General features: G+C 39.1%; 1 long non-coding RNA gene across 3 annotated transcripts in view; it reads right to left on the reverse strand.

The window, feature by feature from the left end:
- Nucleotides 1-16,863, reverse strand: part of LOC101905590 (uncharacterized) — a 57,844-nt gene extending 40,981 nt beyond the window's left edge. The window contains exons 1-3 of one of the 3 annotated variants that reach the window (XR_009494825.1): nucleotides 16,663-16,860; nucleotides 12,719-12,902; nucleotides 3,986-4,809 (exon numbers count right to left, since the gene is read on the reverse strand). This is a non-coding gene — a long non-coding RNA (uncharacterized lncRNA). Of the gene's footprint in view, nucleotides 1-3,985; nucleotides 4,810-12,718; nucleotides 12,903-16,662 lie in introns of those variants that run through there. The other 2 variants (XR_009494826.1, XR_009494827.1) reach the window with 2 other exon arrangements.
- Nucleotides 16,864-19,512: the final 2,649 nt, after the last annotated feature.

Consider the following 19,512-nt stretch of genomic DNA (forward strand, 5'->3'; position numbering starts at 1 on the left):
TCCACATCCTCTCTAGCACTTATTTGTAGATTTCTTAATGATGGCCATTTTGAATGGCATCAAGTGGATACCCTTCCTCATCACTTCTATTCAACATAATAGGGGAAATCCTAGCCACGGAAGACAAGAGAAAGAAATAAAAGGTATCCAAATTGGAAGAGAAAAAAGTAAAATGTTACTATATGCAGATAACATGGTACTATATATATAAAGCCATAAAGACTCCACAGAAAATTATCTAGTAAATGGATTCAGCAAAGTAACAGGGTACAAGATTAACATTCAGAAATTGGTTGCATTTCTTTACACTAACAATGAAATAACTGAAAGGGAATGTTTAAAAAAAAAAATCTTTTAAAATTGCACCAAAAAATACCAAGGAATAACCTGACCAAGAAAGTGAAAGACATATACTGAGAAATATAAAACATTAATAAAATAAAGAGGATTCAAAGACACACAAAAATATCCCATACTCTTGAACTGGAAGTATTACTATTATTAAAATAGCCATACTCCCCAGAGCAATCTACAGATTGAATGTGATCCCTTTCAAATTACCTATGATGTTTTTCACAGAACTAGAACAAATAATGCAAAAATTTATGTTGGTGTTCAGTCACTAAGTTGTGTCTGACTCTTTATGACTGCGTGGACTGCAGCACTCCAGGCTTCCCTGTCCTTCACTATCTCACAGAGTTTGCTCAAACTCATGTCCATTGAGTTGGTGTTACCATCCAACCATCTTATGCCCACTTCTCTTCCTGCCCTCAATCTTTCCCAGCATCAGGGAATGAGTTGGGTCTTTGCATAAGGTGGGCCAAAGTATTAGAGTTTCAGCATCAGTCCTTCCAATGAATAGTCAGGGTTGATTTCTTTTAGGATTGACTGGTTTGATCTCCTTTGCTGTCCAAAGGATTCTCAAGAGTCTTCTCTAACACCACAATTCAAAAGCATCAATTCTTTGGCACTCAGCCTTCTTTATGATTCAACTCCCTCATCCATACATGACTATTGGAAAAGCCATAGCTTTAACTATACAGACTTTTGTTGGCAAAGTGATGGCTCTGCTTTTTAATACCTTTGTAGGTTTGTCCCGGCTTTTCTTCCAAGGAGCAAGTGTCTTTTAATTTAGTGGTTGCAGTCACTGTCTGCAATGATTTTGGAGTTCAAGAAAATAAAGTCTATCACTGTTTCCACTTTTTCCCCATCTGTTTGCCATGAAGTGATGGGACCAGATTCCATGATCTTTGTTTTTTGAATGTTGAGTTTTAAGCCAGCTTTATCACTCTCCTCTTTCACTTTCATCAGGAGTTCTTTAGTTCGTCTCTTCTTTCTGATTTTAGATTAGTATCATATGCATATTTGAAGTTATTGATATTTCTCCTAGCAATCTTGATCCCAGCTTGTGCTTCATCCAGTATGGCATTTCTCATGATGTACTCTGCATATAAGTTAAAGAAACAGGGTGACAATATACAGCCTTGACATACTCCTTTCCCAATTTTGAACCAGTCTGTTTTTCATTGTCCATTTCTAACTGTTGCTTCTCGACCTGCATACAGGTTTGTCAGGAGATAGATGAGGTAGTCTGGAATTCCCATCTCTAGAAGAATTTTCTACAGTTTGTTGTGATCCACACAGTGAAAAACTTTTACATAGTCAATGAAGCAGAAGTAGATGTTTTTCTGGAATTCTCTTGCTTCTTCTATGATCCAGTGAATGTTGGCATTTTGATCTCTGGTTCCTGTGCCTTTTCTAAATCCAGCTCATACATCTGGAAGTTCTTGATTCACATACTGTTGGAGGATAGCTTGAAGGATTTTGAGCATTACATTGCTAGCATATGAAATGAGCACAATTGTGGAGTAGTTGGAACATTCTTTGGCATTGCCCTTCTTTGGGGTTGAAGTTAAAACTGACCTTTTCCAGTCCTGTGGCCACGGCTGAGTTTTCTAGATTTGCTGGCATATTGACTGCAGCACTTTAATAGCATCATTTTTTAGGATTTGAAATAGCTCAGCTGGAATTCCATCACCTTCACTAGTTTTTGTTTGTAGTAATGCTTCCTAAGGCCCACTTGACTTTGCATTCCAGGATGTCTGGCTCTAGGTGAATGAACACACCAAAATTTTATGTGGGGCCATAGAAGATCCAGAATTGCCACAGCAATTCTGAAGGGAAAAAAACAAAGCACAAGGCATAACTCTTCCAGACTTCAGACAATACTACAAAGCTAGAGTAATCAAATGGAGAAGGCAATGGCAACCCACTCCAGTGTTCTTGCCTGGAGAATCCCAGGGATGGGGGAGCCTGGTGGCTGCCGTCTATGGGGTCGCACAGAGTTGGACACGACTGAAGCGACTCAGCAGCAGCAGCAGCAGCAGAGTAATCAAAACAATGTGGTATCAGTACAAAAACAGGCACATGAATTAATGAAGTGAAGTAGAGAGACCAGAAATAAACCCACACATCTATAGACAATCTTCAACAAAGGAGGCAAGAATATAAAATGGATAAAAGATAGTCTGTTCAGCAAGTGGTTCTTGGAAAGTTGGATGGCTACAGGTGAATCAATGAAATTAGAATGCACCCTCACACCATGCACAAAAATAAGCTCAACATGACTAAAGACTTAAACATAAGATATGACACCATGAAATTCCTAGAAGAGAGTATAGGCAAAACATTCTCTGACATAAATCATACCAATGTTTTCTTGGGTCGGTCTCCCAAGGTAGTAGCAAAAGAAAACAAATGGGACCTAATCAAACTTCTAAGCTTTTGCACAGCAAATGAAACAAACAAACAAAACCTAGGGACTGGGAGAAAATATTTGCAAATTATGCAACAGACAAGAACTTAATCTCCAAAATATACAAACAGCTCATACAATTTAACAACAAAAATATTCAATTACAAAATGGGCAGAAGACCTTAATAGACATCTCTCCAAAGAAGACAGAGGGCCAGTGTATGAAAAGATGCTCAGCATCACTAATTATTAAAGAAATGCAAATTATATTTTAAATTACAAGGAAGTGAAAATTAATTTTACTTGGAAGTTCGAATGGTAGCTCAAATTCATGATTTAAGCTAGTAAAGAAAAGTCTTGGTCTAATTCAAGCTCCATAAACATACATCACCTCACATTGTTCCTCTACCTTTCATCTACAGACCAGGTAGGTTTAAAAAGCATAAATATAAATAATGTGATTCATCATTCAGAGCCCTGAAATGGTGAGCAGAAAGGGCCTTTAAAGTTCTGAAGTTCACGACCTAGTTAGTTCACAGAGGAAGAAATTAAAACTGGGTATAATGGAAAACAGTTAGGCTTCAGGGTTAGAGTTGGGGGTTAGAGTTAGAGTTAGGGGCTTCCCTGGTGGCTCAGATGGTGAAGAATCTGCCTGCAATGCAGGAGACCCAGGTTCAATCCCTGGGTCGGGAAGATCCCCTGGAGAAGGGAATGGCTACCCACTCCAGTATGCTTGCTTGGAGAATTCCATGGACAGAGGAGCCTGGTGGGATACAGTCCATAGGGGTCGAAAAGAGTTGGACATGATTGAGTGACTAACACTTTTACTTTTTAGAGTTAGGTGCTTGGATTCAAACCCTGATCCTGCAACTTTTCAAATGTAAAGAGAAGGAAAATACCCTCAGACTCTTGGAGCTTATAGTTTTGCCATCTCAAACACAGTTAAAGTTAGCTGATTCACTTAGACAATTGTCAGGTCAGTTCCTTTCCTGTCCTTCAGTGTCTTGCCTGAGGCCACGTAACTGATAAACTGGAAAGAGCAGATTAGAGCTTTAGTCCCTTGGTTCTTCTTCATACGCTCTGTTCACTATATCCTGACTCTTTTTCCAGTTAAGGATTTTGAAGTCTGACCTGTTAGGGTGCACCATTTTAATTAGACTAGAATGGAACAAAGTTGTGGCAAATACTTTTTTGGTTGACCTTCCATCCAAAGACCACCAGAAACATATCTGTGATTGAACAAATTGGATTTATTAACATATGAAAGGAAGAAGCCCACAAACCATGGGAAATGTCAGGCAGTTCAGTAAAAGGTATTTGAAAGGATTCTCATGGGAGGGGGACACACATTAGGGAACTTTGGGGGAGGGTTTTAAAAAATGGCTTTATTATGGATTACATGCCTTTGGGAATTGAGGGTAAGCCAATAATTAGATATTTTAAAAATCTTATAAGATGGACAAAATAAAGTGAGCTAAAGCTATGGTTGGGAAAGGAGTGATGGGGCTTCAGATTAGGGTGCAGAGATGTTTGGAATTTTTGTGGTTTGTACAATGACCTTGTTTCTGTGCTTAGAAGATTATGGACTCGTCTTGTTTTTCTCACTTCATCTTGCTAGCTGCTGATTTCGAAGCTGGTGTGCGGTCAACAGGAGAATACCAAGGCCTAGTGTGAGTGCTGCAATGGCTCTTCACAATGTTAAGGCTCAGCTGCGAATGTTAGGTTGATTTCTGGGTGTCAGAAGACACTGTTCTTGTTCTCTCTGTCCCCTTTCTCTCTTTTCCTCACCTGTAGGCCAGCAATGACTCTGGGACAAAATTCTGGCCAATGAAAAACAAACATGTTCTGGGAGCTTCCTCATGCAGTGTTTACTTTAGATGTTGGCACCGCCCCTTCTCACTGTTCCATCTTCCTTTTTCATGGGAGAAGAGGGATATGATTGTTGAAGCTGCAGCAACCTTTTTGTAATTATGAATAATTACAAGGAAAGCTCAGGGTCTTTTCCACCATTGATCTACTGAATTAGTCCAGCATTGATAATTCTGGATTTCTCACTATGGGGAAAAAAAAAAATTCCCCAATTAAAAAAAAGCCCTAGTTAGACTGTTTGTTACCTGTAGCTGAAAGCATTCCTAAAACATTAGGTATTCATGTTTGTTATTTACTGAACTACACACTCTTCTAGTAGCCAAATATTTATGTTGGCTCAGAGCACATTCCATTTGGAAATAGAGCTTGGCAATCTGCGCCCCACCCCTCCCGCCCCCGACCATGTTTTTTAAATTAGGCTTACGTTAGGTGAATAAATTATTGTTCTTTCTGCTTCATAAGGTTTGTCATTATTACTTCATTCAGATGCAATTGTTTTCTTGGTTTGAGAAACCTGCATAAAAATGAAAGCTGTAGAAACCTTCCAGATCAAGTTCAGCAGGAAGAAGTGGGTGCGTTTGTAGACTTGATTATTGAAAGGGTGAATGTAAATGTAAACCTAATTGCTGGATAATTGTAACTTCACTATTGCAATTTGTAGGTCCCCATAGCCTTTGTGATTTGTTAAACTTAACGTGTTGGTTGGTTTTAATGATCATTGACTTAGAGGTAGAAAAAACTCCTATCCTCCTAGGGGGATAATTCCCTGGCTACTCTACCACTGTGGTTATCACATTAGACTCCATCGCACAGAATCAATGCCCATTGGAAAATTGCTAATGTATTGGGAGGTGGGAATAAGAAAGAGTTTATGACCATTAATATTCTGTGAGCAGGAAAGCTAAACCACCATGCTAGTAGGAATCCAATGTCTGCTGGATGCTAGGTGAGAGTTCTTAATAAAAGTGGAAATGTTCAGGAAAACTTCATGTGCTGACAGCTACGATTTGTCTCTTGAAAATTATGTTCCTATGGTTGGAATAAATTTTACTCTAGCCAACAACTGATAATTATTCTACACATGTTTCTGACTGATCTCTGCACCCTGTGCATAGTAAGTACAAAATAGTTGTTCAAGAATTGCTTGAAAATGTATTAACATGTGCCTTTGCATGATGGTTCCATAATAGTGACAGTAATAATTTATCAAAATATTCTCTATAACTAGTAAATTATTTAGCAGATCACCATTTATATATTACAGATATATTACCAAGTAAAATATGTTAATGTTCACTGTTTTGAACATAAAATATCCAGATGCAGGGAAATTAGTAATTGATAAGAAAAATTCTTGTCTACTTAGTTAATTAGAATATGAATCTTGCATGGAGTGCTTGACTATACCAGGAAAATGTGTCAGTGCGTGAAACAGACTAGTGGCTCTCTTTTTCAAGAAAAATGTAACAATAAATTACAAAAAAATAGTTTCACAATGTATATTTAACACGTATTTTATAAACATTTGAAATGCTTATAAAAAGACTGATCTTTTTTCTCTAGTTCTTGTAGGCAGGTGAAATAAATCCATCCAAATAAAATTATTCATATAATTTAATACACTGTGTGTTATGTGTTGTAGGTATATGTTGAAGTTTATGGGTACTGTATACCTTCACGCATGTTTAGCAAATTGCAGAAATTTACTAACAGAGGTACATGCAGAATCCTAGTTTTGTGGTAGCCATATTCAAGTATGTCATTATGCGGGCTTCTCAGAGTTGCTCTCCATTTTGTTACTCCAACAAGTATGCTCTTTGGAAAGAATAAGAGGTCTATGCTGGAAAAGATATGGCAAACAGTTTAGAGGCTGGTCTGTTTTTCTTATTTTGGGATTTTTATTGTGCTGTCAATTTTCCTGCAGAAAACTTAATTCAAATTCTGGTGAAGTGTGTTTTGATGAATTTATTTTGAGAGAATGAATGAATGAATGCATGAAAGAGAATTCTCAGCATTTATTTAAAAGCAAGTTTACTAGGAACTTTGCTTTGAATTTGTTGAAAGCCATAATTGGGGCAGAGAAGGGACAGTTGCAATTCATTGTAACAACTACTAGTTTGGATATATATACTCCACAGTAAAAAGAGGAGGGAGCCTGGGAGTGACCTTATTTTCTGGAATAATATTTGAGATCACTTTTAGGGGAGAAGTGGGAGTTTTCCAGATGAACAAAGAATAGGGAGGGCAGAACAGTTTTCTACTGTGGCCAGTGATGTTCTTAAAACAGGCATCTTAGAAATCTGATGACATTTTATCAGCACTCCTAAGGTACCCCCCCGCTTTTTTTTTTTTATGGCAGAGAGAAATGTCAAGAGATGAGCTTCCCTGGTGGCTCAGACTGTAAAGAGTCTCCCTACAACGTGAAAGACCTGGGTTTGATCCCTAGGTTGGGAAGATCCCCTGGAGAAGGAAATGGCAACCGACTCCAGTGTTCTTGCCTGGAAAATCCCCTGGACAGAGGAGCCTGGCGAGCTGTGGCCCATGGGGTCGTAAAGAGTTGGACACGACTGGGCAACTAACGTTTTTTTTTCCAAAGCCTTTTTTTTTTCTCTTTCTGGCAGAGAGAAATGTCAAGAGATGGTATGTAGGCTGTTTAGCATTAGACTGTGCAGACATTGAATGACATGGGAGAGTCATGTCATAGTCCCTGTACTGCTAAGCATCAAAGCAGGAAGTGCGTCTGTCTTATTCAGGGCAGCAGTCTTGGTGATGGGGAGGGTGCCTGACACGTTGTAATTGTTTCGTGTATATTAAGTGAATGAATGAGGAGCCAGTAAAGATTTTAAAGAAAAGGAGCAACCAATTAAGATTTAAATGTTGGGGCTGTCACCGATAGCAGTAAGAACGTAGAAGTGAAGTGTGCATTTATTTTCTATTACTACTGTAAAATATTACTGCAAACTTAGTGGCTTAAAACTACACAAATGTATTATTTTACAGTTCTTTGGGTCAGAGGTCTGACACCTGTCTCACTTGGCTAGTATCAAGGGTTTGGCAGGGCTGTGTTCCTTTCTGGAGGAGAATCCATTTCCTTGCTCTTTCAGCTTCTAGAAGCTGCCTGCATTCTTGGCTCATGGCCCCCTTCCTTCAAACACATTGCCTTTCTTGGACCCTTCCTCCACCTTCCTATCTGTCTGACTTCCATTCAGAAAGGTTCTCCATTTTTAAGGATCCATGTGATTATATTGAACCCACTTTGGATAATCCAAGAGACTCCCATGTCAAGATCCTTAGCCTTAATCACATTTGCAGAAGTCCCTGTTGCCGTGTAATGTGACACATTCACAGGTTCTGGAGACGAGGATGTGGACGTACCTGGGAAGCTGTTATTCTGCCTATGACAAGGGGCATTAAGGCCCTTCATGGTACAGGGCTTGATATAGGATACCAGTTAGGAGGAAGGTTGTGACAGGGATAAAGATAGTTCACTAAGCTATTTCACTTTTCCTCTTTGGCAGAAAGGTAGGCTACATTTAGCACCTTCTTTTGCACTTAAAAATGATTAAGTTCTGACCAATGGGGTTATGTCGACCTCCTCCAGGCCTGATCATAAAACACCTCCTACTCAATCCTCCATGCTGTTTCTTTTCTCTTGTCTGTTGGCTGGATGAAGAGGGATCCAGTCTGCTCTCTGAGGCCCCGAGGGGTGGTAGAATGTCTAGCTAGAAGCAGTTGGGTTCCTTTGTAGAGCAGAGAGCCTCCCCGTCAGACACCTTGCACCATGATTTGCATGATAAAGAAAACCTCTGTTATATTAGCCTCTGAAAGTGAGAAGTGGTTGCTAAGGTAGCCTATCCTGACTAATACTGAAATGTGCACCATTTCAAATTTGTAACAATGGGGTGCTTCTGTGATGGCTTCAAACCTGTGACAGCTTCAAACGTGGCACTGACTCCGTGCTTGGTCAGCGAGGGCCCTAGTAATAGGGGCTTGAAATATAGTAACTCATGTTCTGAAGGGGAAACATCTTGGATAATCTGATGTTTGGAATAACTTGAAAGGCAAGATTTATGCCTAAAAATCATAAAACTTTAGGATAGTGATTCTTACCCTTGCCTATATAGTAGAGTCAGTTGGAGGATTTAATAAAACTATCCATGCTTGGACCTGCTCCCAGAGGTTCTGATTTAATTGCTCAATGTGTATACGTTGGGGGAAGGAAAAGGATACTGGTATTATTTTAACTGTTTTCCGGGTGATTCTAATGTGCACCCAGGCTTGAGAACCAAACCTCTGGAACAGGGGTCAGCACACTTTTTCCATGAAGGCAAACTAGTAAATGTTTTGGGATTTGGGGAGCAATATCATCTCTCTCATAAATATTCAACTCTGCAATTATAGCATAAAAGCAGCCATGACAACATGGAAGTACATGGGTGTGGCTGTGTGCCAATAAAACTTTATTTACATAACAGGCAAGTAGCTGGATTTGACCTGTGGGCTGTATGATCCCTTCTCTAGGACCAAGATTTTCAAACGTTTTCTTCTCAACACTTCTTCACCCTTCAAAAAACTTTTGAGGATCCCCAAAACTTTTGCTTGTGGGTTATATATAGCAAGAATTACCATCTTAAAACTGAAGTTAAAAAACACTAATGAATCAAAAACAGTCATAAACCCATTATGTTAATGTAAGCAATATTTTTATGATAACTGTGCTTCCAAAAAATTTATCAAAAAGAATGGCATTTTCTTTTTCACAAAACTCTGTACTGTCTAGCTTAACAGAAGACAGCTAGATTCTCATTTGTTTCTTCACTCTATTGTAATACGTCATTTTAACTGAAGTATATAAAGAAAACCTGACCTCACAGAGATATATATCTATTTCTTGTTAGAAGACCAACCTCCTTCTTTTAAAGGAATATTTTAATAACCTTTTCAGATAATTGTAGATATTCTTGGATACCACCTAGTAATTCAATAGGTGATAATTTGTTAAAAGTTGATTGCAAGGTGGAGTCTTGAAATCATATCAATGAACTTTTCACATGCTTATAACATTAAAATTGCTTGGTTTGATTGCACTTTAAAGGAGTCATTTACCTACATATGTTTTAAAAATATCTTACATTGGTTACTTAGAAAACATTGTTTCCTTGAGTTACATCACTGGTATACTTCATTATATCGTATTTTAAAAATCATATTTGCTAATATCAGAAAAGTCTTTAAGAACTCGGAAGTTGTCAAGCTCATGGTGATGGTACGAGTTTTCCAAAATTCTAATTTTCGCTTGAAAACTGAAGTTTTATCATTGTCAAGAAATATTGTCAGCTTGTTTGCCTCCAAGTGACAGGCTCACTTCATTTATTTTCAAGAAAATGACTGTCAAATACCCGAGTCTGAATAACCATAGTTTGTTTACCACTTGTTCTCTCAAGTGAAAATAGTGTTCCACAAAAAAAGAGATAGTTCAGTTTGCAACTCAAACAATCGCACACTGCTTTTCCTCAAGACAACCATTGAATTCAGGTATGCAGCAGAAGTCGTGTGTGTGTGTGTGTGTGTGTGTGTGTGTGTGTGTGTGTGTTCCTTCTGGTCTCACAGAATATTTAGGACTTGTTCTCCAGGATTGAGATTTAATAAAGTGAATAATTTTTACTGTTTCAAGTGCATTTTTAAGTGAAACTGGCTTTTTAAAAAGTCAACTGAGTACATAGGAAAAGATAAGATACAATGTTCAATCAATGATATAATACAATGATACAGTTTGATGACATTGTTTTGATTTGTGTTAAATATCAACAGCTTTACATGTGGTTGCTTTGGTAGTATCTGTGGGAATGTCAACACAGTGAAAAAAGAAAATAACCTCTTAGTATTATTAAAATATTTTTGACAGTGGATCCACTAAAAGGGGTCTCTGGCATTCTTAGGGTTGGGCAGAGCACACTTTGAAACCTCTGCTTTAGGAGATGTGCTTTAAAGAAACACTCTGTGTTAGTGTATGATAGCTATTATTGGCTGCCTTTGGTAAGGTGTTTCATAAAAGGCATGAACCCAGAAAGAACTGGCCAGTTATCAAGCTGAACAGAAAATGACAGAGTCCAAAGACTTGCAGTGAAAAATGGTTGATAAGTCAATTGCTTCCAGATCCCAAATGGAGCCACAAAAGGCCAGTAGAACTACTTAGTTGGACAACATGATTTACTTCCATGGAAGAGGTTAGAATAAGGGTGTGTCCTTGCAGGAAGAAATAGTCAAAATAGCTGCAGTTAAGGACAGAGGGCGAGAGAAGAGAATTAAACCTGAGTATATAGATGGAAGCAAATACAACAGAAACCTATCAAGATTTTGAAGAACTTGTATTGTCAAGAAGTGTTGAATATCAGACTAAAAACTCTTGGAGCTGTAAAATCACCTTTTGGCTTTCAAACTTTGAGAACATTCTTTTCAGTTGTGTCCAAAGGGAAGAAATAGACAATAAGAACTCCTAAAAGCTAAGGAAAAGGAGTACGTCAAGGCTGTATATATATATATATTGTCACCCTGCTTATTTAACTTATATGCAGAGGACATCATGAGAAACGCTGGGCTGGAAGAAGCACAAGCTGCAATCAAGATTGCTGGGAGAAATATCAATAACTTCAGATATGCAGATGACACCACCCTTATGGCAGAAAGTAAAGAGGAACTAAAAAGCCTCTTGATGAAAGTGAAAGAGGAGAGTGAAAAAGTTGGCTTAAAGCTCAACATTCAGAAGACGAAGATCATGGCATCTGGTCCCATCACTTCATGGGAAATAGATGGGGAAACACTGGAAACAGTGTCAAACTTTATTTTGGGGGGCTCCAAAATCACTGCAGATGGTGATTGCAGCCATGAAATTAAAAGACGCTTACTCCTTGGAAGGAAAGTTATGACCAACCTAGATAGCATGTTCAAAAGCAGAGACATTACTTTGCCAACAAAGGTCTGTCTAGTCAAGGCTATGGTTTTTCCAGTGGTCGTGTATGGATGTGAGAGTTGGACTGTGAAGAAAGCTGAGCGCCAAAGAATTGATGCTTTTGAACTATGGTGTTGGAGGAGACTCTTGAGAGTCCCTTGGACTGCAAAGAGATCCAACCAGTCCATTCTAAAGGAGATCAGTCCTGGGTGTTCCTTGGAAGGACTGATGCTAAAGCTGAAACTCCATTACTTTGGCCACCTCATGTGAAGAGTTGACTCATTGGAAAAGACTCTGATGCTGGGAGGGATTGGGGGCAGGAGGAGAAGGGGACGACAGAGGATGAGATGGCTGGATGGCATCACCAATTTGATGGATGTGAGTTTGGGTGAACTCTGGGAGTTGGTGATGGACAGGGAGGCCTGGCATGCTGCAATTCATGGGGTCGCAAAGAGTCGGACACGACTGAGTGATTGAACTGAACTGAATTGAAAAGCTAAGGACCAATGAAGAAATTATTTTCAGAGAGCAGAATTAAAGTTTAATCAAGTAACTCACTCTCTCTCCATGGTAGGAGACTTCATAAGGCCTGCCAAGTAGGGTTTCAGAATTGTCATGTGCTAATGAACACTATGCATCTCCTAGTATTACCTACCCATTTTGAAATGGGAGTTTTAACTGTATTTTTTACATCTGTGCTCCACCACTGTATTTAGGCTAATCCCATAACTGAATTCTACCTTCTCTTCTCTCAGTTATTTGCCAATTACAGGGGGGTCGGGGCAGGGGGGGTGGTCTGGTGGGGAATTCCTCTAGGAGGTGGTGTGGCTGCTAGATGGAAGAAACCTAGTCACCTGAATGGACCAGATCCTGTCCAGCCATTTGCACTGGATTGTAACATGAGAAAGAAAGAAAAAATTCTGTACTGTGCTAAACCACTGAGACTTTTGTTATAATACTTGTTACAAATATTCTTTGTTACAAATATTCTTTGTTGCAATGTTTAGACTACTGTGAATAATGCAGAGGCCATTCTATTAATCTAAACTTGTGGCCTTGATTACTATAGTGGTGACAGAAAGAATAAGAAGCAGTAGTATAGTTTAATCGGAGAAGGCAATGGCACCCCACTCCAGTACTCTTACCTGGAAAATCCCATGGACGGAGGAGCCTGGTGCGCTGCAGTCCATGGGCTCGCTAGGAGTCAGACACGACTGAGCGACTTCACTTTCACTTTTCACTTTCCTGCATTGGAGAAGGAAATGGTAACCCACTCCAGTGTTCTTGCCTGGAGAATCCCAGGGACGGTGGAGCCTGGTGGGCTCCCATCTATGGGGTCGCACAGAATCGGACACGACTGAAGTGACTTAGTAGTAGTAGTAGCATAGTTTAATGGTAGAATCAATGCTTTTTAGACCAGGGGACTGTGAGAGCAGAATAAAGGGGAAAGAGAGGTCTAGCTTCTTATCTTGGCTTGAAGTGGATGGAAGTTTGGATGGTACTCCTAGGACAATCCAGTGAAGTTGTCTGACAGGCAGAAGCAATCTGGGGACAAAGAGCTTGGGACAGAGGTCTGAAAATGAGGCACAGGGGAAAGAGTAATGGTGGATAGAATTTGTTGGGAAGACAGTTCAGCGGGAGAAGAGCACAGAAGTCATTTAATTAACAATATAGAGAGAATAGTCTATCAGACAAGAGTGATAATGAACAATAAGGAAGGGAGAAAATGGCAGAAAGGGATAGATCAAACTGTTTTCTCATTTGGTTTCTGGGAAGAGTGATGAAATGGTTAAGAGTCAAATATTACAAAGGTATTAAATATGATAAGAGCTAAATATTAACTTTTAAAGCTAAGCATATTGGTGAACTTCATGAAGATAATTTGAAAGGAGAATTGATGTAAAATTCATACCATTTTAGGATAAGTGTCTTATGATTTTATGGATGAAAATGCAGACTGAAGATGTTAGATCATGACCAAAGTCCACAGTACCTGTTGGAGCTTGGCTTTGTTTTTGCCTACCCGGTACCACAGCCCACACTCCTTCACTCTTCCAAAATGAACCAGAAAAGGGCATCTCATTAAGATGCTGATTCAGATATAATTTTTAAAGCATGATAAAGTAGAAGGTCTCTAGAAATCATAAGGATCAATATGTATTTTCAGAGAGGAATGTGTAGGGAGGTTACTAATTCTTATAATTCCCAAGAGAGGGTTTCTCCCTTTCCCTCCCTCTTATTTCTCTTAAGTTGATTATATAGTCAACTGGAGTTAAATTGTATAATATGGGTATATCAGTGTCATATTTTTAAAAATAGTGTTTTTTTTTTTCAGTTTTAGAACATAGGGTGTACCAATATGCTAAAATAACTTTTTCCTAAAGCTATAATATCTAAGTAAGTTGACTGACAAACTGTTCTCTCTCTAAAGTCTTTATAAAACTTAATTAGCAAGATCAAAGGCTACAAAAGTTTAATAGCCACCTTCACATTTACCAGATGCCTTGTTAGTAATTTTGTATTTAAAGTGTAATCTCTAAACAAGCCAAAAATGGAGCCAAATGTTTTTTAGGAGATAGTTAATATAATTTTTTTCTTTAATAAACTTAATAGAAACTCCTAAATGCTGTCATAGAGCACTATTCAAAATAAGCTCCTTAGCAAAATAAATGAAAGACATGTAGAAACCTGAAGAAGCATTTATTCTTGAGAGCCAAGGTGTCTGCAAGTCTTGTGTAGGTAAATCTCACTTTCTTTCATTTCATAAAGAAATTTTGTGTGAAATGAAGGCAAGTAATTGGCATCACTTGAATCCATTATTCATTAAATTTTACTATTTTGTACAAAGGAAACTTTCTTGGCTTGTACTGATTTCCTAATCTGGAATGCCAGCTAAAATATTTTCATTAAGATGTACTATTTTTAGCAGTAAAGAACCTTCCAATTTGGGACTCAGCACATTCAATTTGGAGTATACATAAAGTCAAGAATAAATACAGTCAGCATTCTTAAACATAAACCTTGATACTGCCTTACTTCAGTTGCAGTTTTTGATAGCATAATTGAGTATTATTTATCTCCTTTGCTTTTCTATAGCAACTATTTCTGTGCAACTTAGGTGTTTGGTTGAAATGCCTTAGTAGAATAGAAAAGAAGTATTTATGCTTTTTCTGAAGGTTGTGTTGTAATGATGAGGAATGGAGAAATGGCCTGTCTTGTATGAAAGACTAAAAATATATCTCTTGATATGTGTACAAATGTGTGCACCTACATGGGTGATGCATGTCCCATTTTAAAGACATTAAGTCTCATCAGATTACCCACATGCTCTTAAAACAGAATGGCAGATGATAATCTCATTTTAAAATGTGTTAATTGAGAGGAAACAATTTAAAAAGGAAAAAGAAATATGCGGTCACATCTTGAAAAATCCATATTATTTTTAAATTGCACATGTGGATCTTGGTAAAATATTAGTAGAAAAATGTAGCTGTCAGATAACTATTATACATGCTACATAAGAGTTAGGGTAGCAGGGTATACTTTGCATTTTAAGAGATAGTATTTTGAAACTCAAACTGCCACATAGGAAATCTAAAGAACCCCTCCCTCCCCAAACAAACCTGAAACAGTTTATGAAAAAACTAAACCAAGATTATTTTTGTTTCCAAACCAAGCTTATTTCTTTAGCAATGTTAAAACATTTTTCTTGGTTGTTCTCATCAAGACTAAAATGTATGCTGGTCTAACAATTAATTCAGATGTTCCCAAAACTTTTGTACTTATGAAATTGAGTATCTGAAGAGGTCTAAATTTTAGAGAATGTTTTCAGAGTCTGCTGTATTATATGCTGGCATCACGGCTTCTGAATCTCTTGTCAAGTGTCAGGAGTGTTTAATACAACTTATAAAGCCAGTGAAAACAGGAGATTTCACATTTTAAGCTATATATTCCTAAAATATTTGAACAATAAACATGTTTTGTGTGGAGATGAAACAGTAAGGCTGAAACTTTGGTTTTTAAAATTAGAATAGTTGTCTTTTGCAGTATGAGTTATATACAGTAAAAGTGAAATATTTGGTTATTTTATAATACTAATTGTATACATTCATTCATTGAACAAGTATGAATTATTTACTTTGTGACAAGTTATTATACTTATATTCCTAGATGCATAACAAAGGGTTAGCTGCTTAACATTTTCTGGCATTTCAGGACTAATTCTTAATGTTCCTCTGAAGTAAGACCATTTGTTGCATATACACAGCAAAAGAAAAACAAAACAAAAAGTATGTCAATGAATAACAAAATCTACTATTTAACTGGGTTGGGATCAAAGGTTGTTAGTGCTGTTGACCCATAACTATCTGAAAAAAACCCCAAAATGTCAGGCTGACCTCTCTCTCATGACTGGGTGAATACCAAGGGTCAGTGGTTTGTTCTGGGTGCACATCCAAGCGTTTGGATGTCTGACCGACATTTTTAGTTAGAGCTCTCTTCTTCTATTAACATAGTTTAGAAAAACATAAGAGCGCCTTTTATAGACCACTCATGGTTCTATTTTTATCATATTAAAGAAATGAAAGCAGCTCATTTTTCAGAAGGTACTTCCTTTTCTTAAGTTCACATGGGGTTGAAGTATGATATCAGTTATTTATGAACTGCTGTTGATAGCAAGAATACAAATACTGTGAATTCAGAACTTGAAATACAGGGAATAAAATATTATGGGCTGTGACACACTCTGTGAAAGACAGAAATGGGTAATGTGGAGACAGTAACAGGAGGCAGAGGGGAGAAGAAGGGCCAAGAAGAATCTCCCTCAGAAGGTAACATGTATACTGTGGTCTGAAGGATGAGAAGTCATAGGAAGGACTAGGAAAAGAGCCTTCTAGGGAGAGAGAACTGAAAGCCTAGAACTATGCAGGAAGGAGGGTAGCTAAAAGTCCCCTAGAAAGGATCTGACTTAGATGATCTTGTATCTAATGGAGAATTCCCTGAGATCAAGCAGGAGAGTCTAGGTTATGCCAAGTAACTAACCATCCCCTCTGTCAGCCACTCTAATTAACCAGATGGATTTCTCACTCACTCAGTCTGCCCGCTGCAGGTTGGCCAGAGCGCTGGTCTGCCTCCTTCTCCCTCCAAGACCCAAGCTGACAGAGCAGTCACTATCTGGAGCGCAGCACTTACAGTGGCAGAGTCAAAAGAGAAAGCATTGCACATCGAGTATAGGCTCTTAAGGCTTCCACACACATCACTTCCACTCTCATTTCATTGGTCAAAGACACTAACCTCAAATCACAAAGAAGTGTAATTCTCCAGCGTCCCCAGAAGAGGAGTGGAACTGGGAGTGTTGATGAGCATAGAACTATCTCCTCTAAGAGGTCCCTGAACAAGATGGAATTTTATGTAGAAGTTTGTGTGTGTGTGTGCGTGTGTATTTAGTTTTATGCATGTCATCAGGGAAGAGACCCATTGCTTTAATCAGATTCTTGAAGGGATCTGACACAGTAACAATTAAAAACTGCTGGACCAGTTGAAAACTGTCATGTAAACAACTAATTGCCGTACAAGGCAATTTGCAGCACGAGTAAGAGGCTGAAATGATTAAAGAATTGTGGGTGTGTTTGCATGCATGCAAGCTTATGCATGGTGATAAGGAAAGAAGTTGAGCAAATTTGTAGACCGAAGGGTAGAAGCCAGAGAACACGGAGCGATGGATCAAAGACACCAACATGTGAGGGGAAATGACTGATGTTATGAGGTCCCCACAAGATGGCTGAGATGTGTCCAATGTCTTATAGAAGTGCTAACTTGGAGGATGAGGAAAGATGACTCTTCTCTGATTTAGGAGGAAGGGAGGGAAAAGATGGGCACCCCTGTGGATGTCAGGCAGGCTGCAGGCAGAGGGGAAAGAGAGGGCTTCTGCTTTGTTTTTGATGCATGGACAAGGGCATCTACTTAGAATGAGGGGATCTCTGAGCGTGTTGAAAGGTTAGAACAGCTGTAGGGAAATCTGAAACGGAGCTGACTCGGGACAAATACCAGGACTGCCAGTAGCACTGGGGGCCCAGCCACTGCTGGGGATCATAGATTTGTTGCTGTGCCAGTAAATAGAATTATGGGATTTTTCTTTCCCTGCCCAGCTGTCTGGAAGCGGGAGTGGAGAGTTAGTGGTAGAAGTGACCCAGGGCTGGGGATTGGCAGAGCAGGTGCAGCAACGTGTTTTGCTTATAATCTGAAGTTCAAGACTCTCTGGTTAGAGAAAAAGGACTACTTTTACTGTCACAAAAATCAGTCAGTCAGGAAGGGCGAGAAGCAGGTTTACGACTATAGTTACTCGTTGTGAGTTGTAATCCTCAATCCCGGTATGATTTGTTTTGAGCTGACAGCGGATAGAACTGTCTAGTCATGTGGTGGAAGGTAAGTGGCATAGCTCATCCCTCATTGTTTAAGTAAAATTAATCATGCTCCAGCCACCTAAAATTTTATGTGTTCTTAATACTCCCTGACTCCACTAGTAAAATCTGACAGAGGAAGGCAAGAGAAAAAAAACAAAGCTCCAAACACATAATTACATACTCAGAGACAGGATTGCTGACCTAAGCATCTTGCTATTAATTAGTATGTTGTAAATTTTGCTGCCTTGGCTGATACTGAGACATTGTATTTAGAGGAACCATTAAATGAGGACAAAAGGAAAATGCCTGGAGTAGCCTAGCTCCAGCACAGACTGCAGTCTGAAGTGGCATTGTATTGCATTTCTCTTTTCCCGCCTGCCAAATCCCTGAATTTCCCTGATTTGGGTGCCATTGCATCATAAGCATTTGATAAAAAGGCGTTGCTGTTCATGAAGGCTGCATATGCATCCTGAAGGCAAACATAGCCGTGATCATCATTTTTGTGGTTTGTTGCACCAGTGTCCTTGAAATCTGTCAGTTTGTTCTCCATTTGCTCAGAATGGAGGTTTTGTCTCTGACGTATCTTTTGATGATGGACAAGTGAGGTGAGCAAGCCAGGTCTGATCGTCTAGAATCGCATTTGAGGCTGAAGTTCAATGCAACCACCTTTTGCATCCTTCCTCAACAGGAAAGTCAGCAAGAGACGAATAAGTTAATATTCTCAAATATATTGTTGCTGCAAATGGCTCCTCTCCAGAAAACCCTCTCTCAGAATTTCAGTTGTTGAAACTAGCAGGTTTTTTTCTCCAGGAACCAAGATAAATTTCTGTTCGCTCTGGTCTGCCAACTTGTAGACTGTCTTCAGCTGAGGCATAGCTGCCAGGATGAATAGCTGGAGAATCTACTCGACTCTCTATTTATTTTAGAGTATGATAATTTGAGGGAAAATTAAAATTGTCAGTTTTCCATTACAACCGAAAGCTCTCAGAGCCGGTTATCCCATCAGGCCTCACAAATATACTTCTGCAGAAAATCGTATAAACAGATGGAAAAGCCAGGAAAAAAGGGATTCATGTCTTGCCAGAGCCCACACAGTGTGTTCAGGGCTGAACTGGACACCAGAAGCTCCTGACTGTTCTGACCAAGGTCTCCCCATTCCAGCCCCACAGCAGGGGAGCATGCAGGTGCTGGGGTCACGATGTAACAGCTGGGCAGGGACTTGGTTAAGCAAGGGGCAAGGAGAATGGCTTTTAAGTACATTCAAAATGACCTACAGCAAGCTGTACCAGAAGCCCAGTGACTCTGAGTGTTCTGAGGACTGTCTGTTCATTTTTACATGCTGGGCCCCAGCTCAAGTGCCTGGCATGTCAAGTAGGAACCTAATCAGTGGTGAATGCATTTTGTCAAATTCAGAATCTTTAAAAACATAAGTCAGATAATCTCATTTCTGTGCTCAAAATGCATTATGCCATGGCTTCCCATTTCCTCCGAGTGAAAGTCAAAGCCCTGACCTGGACGGTCTGGCCTTGGCTGCCTCT

The sequence above is a fragment of the Bos taurus genome, chromosome 6 (genome assembly GCF_002263795.3).
Source record: "Bos taurus isolate L1 Dominette 01449 registration number 42190680 breed Hereford chromosome 6, ARS-UCD2.0, whole genome shotgun sequence".
Taxonomy (NCBI): domain Eukaryota; kingdom Metazoa; phylum Chordata; class Mammalia; order Artiodactyla; family Bovidae; genus Bos; species Bos taurus.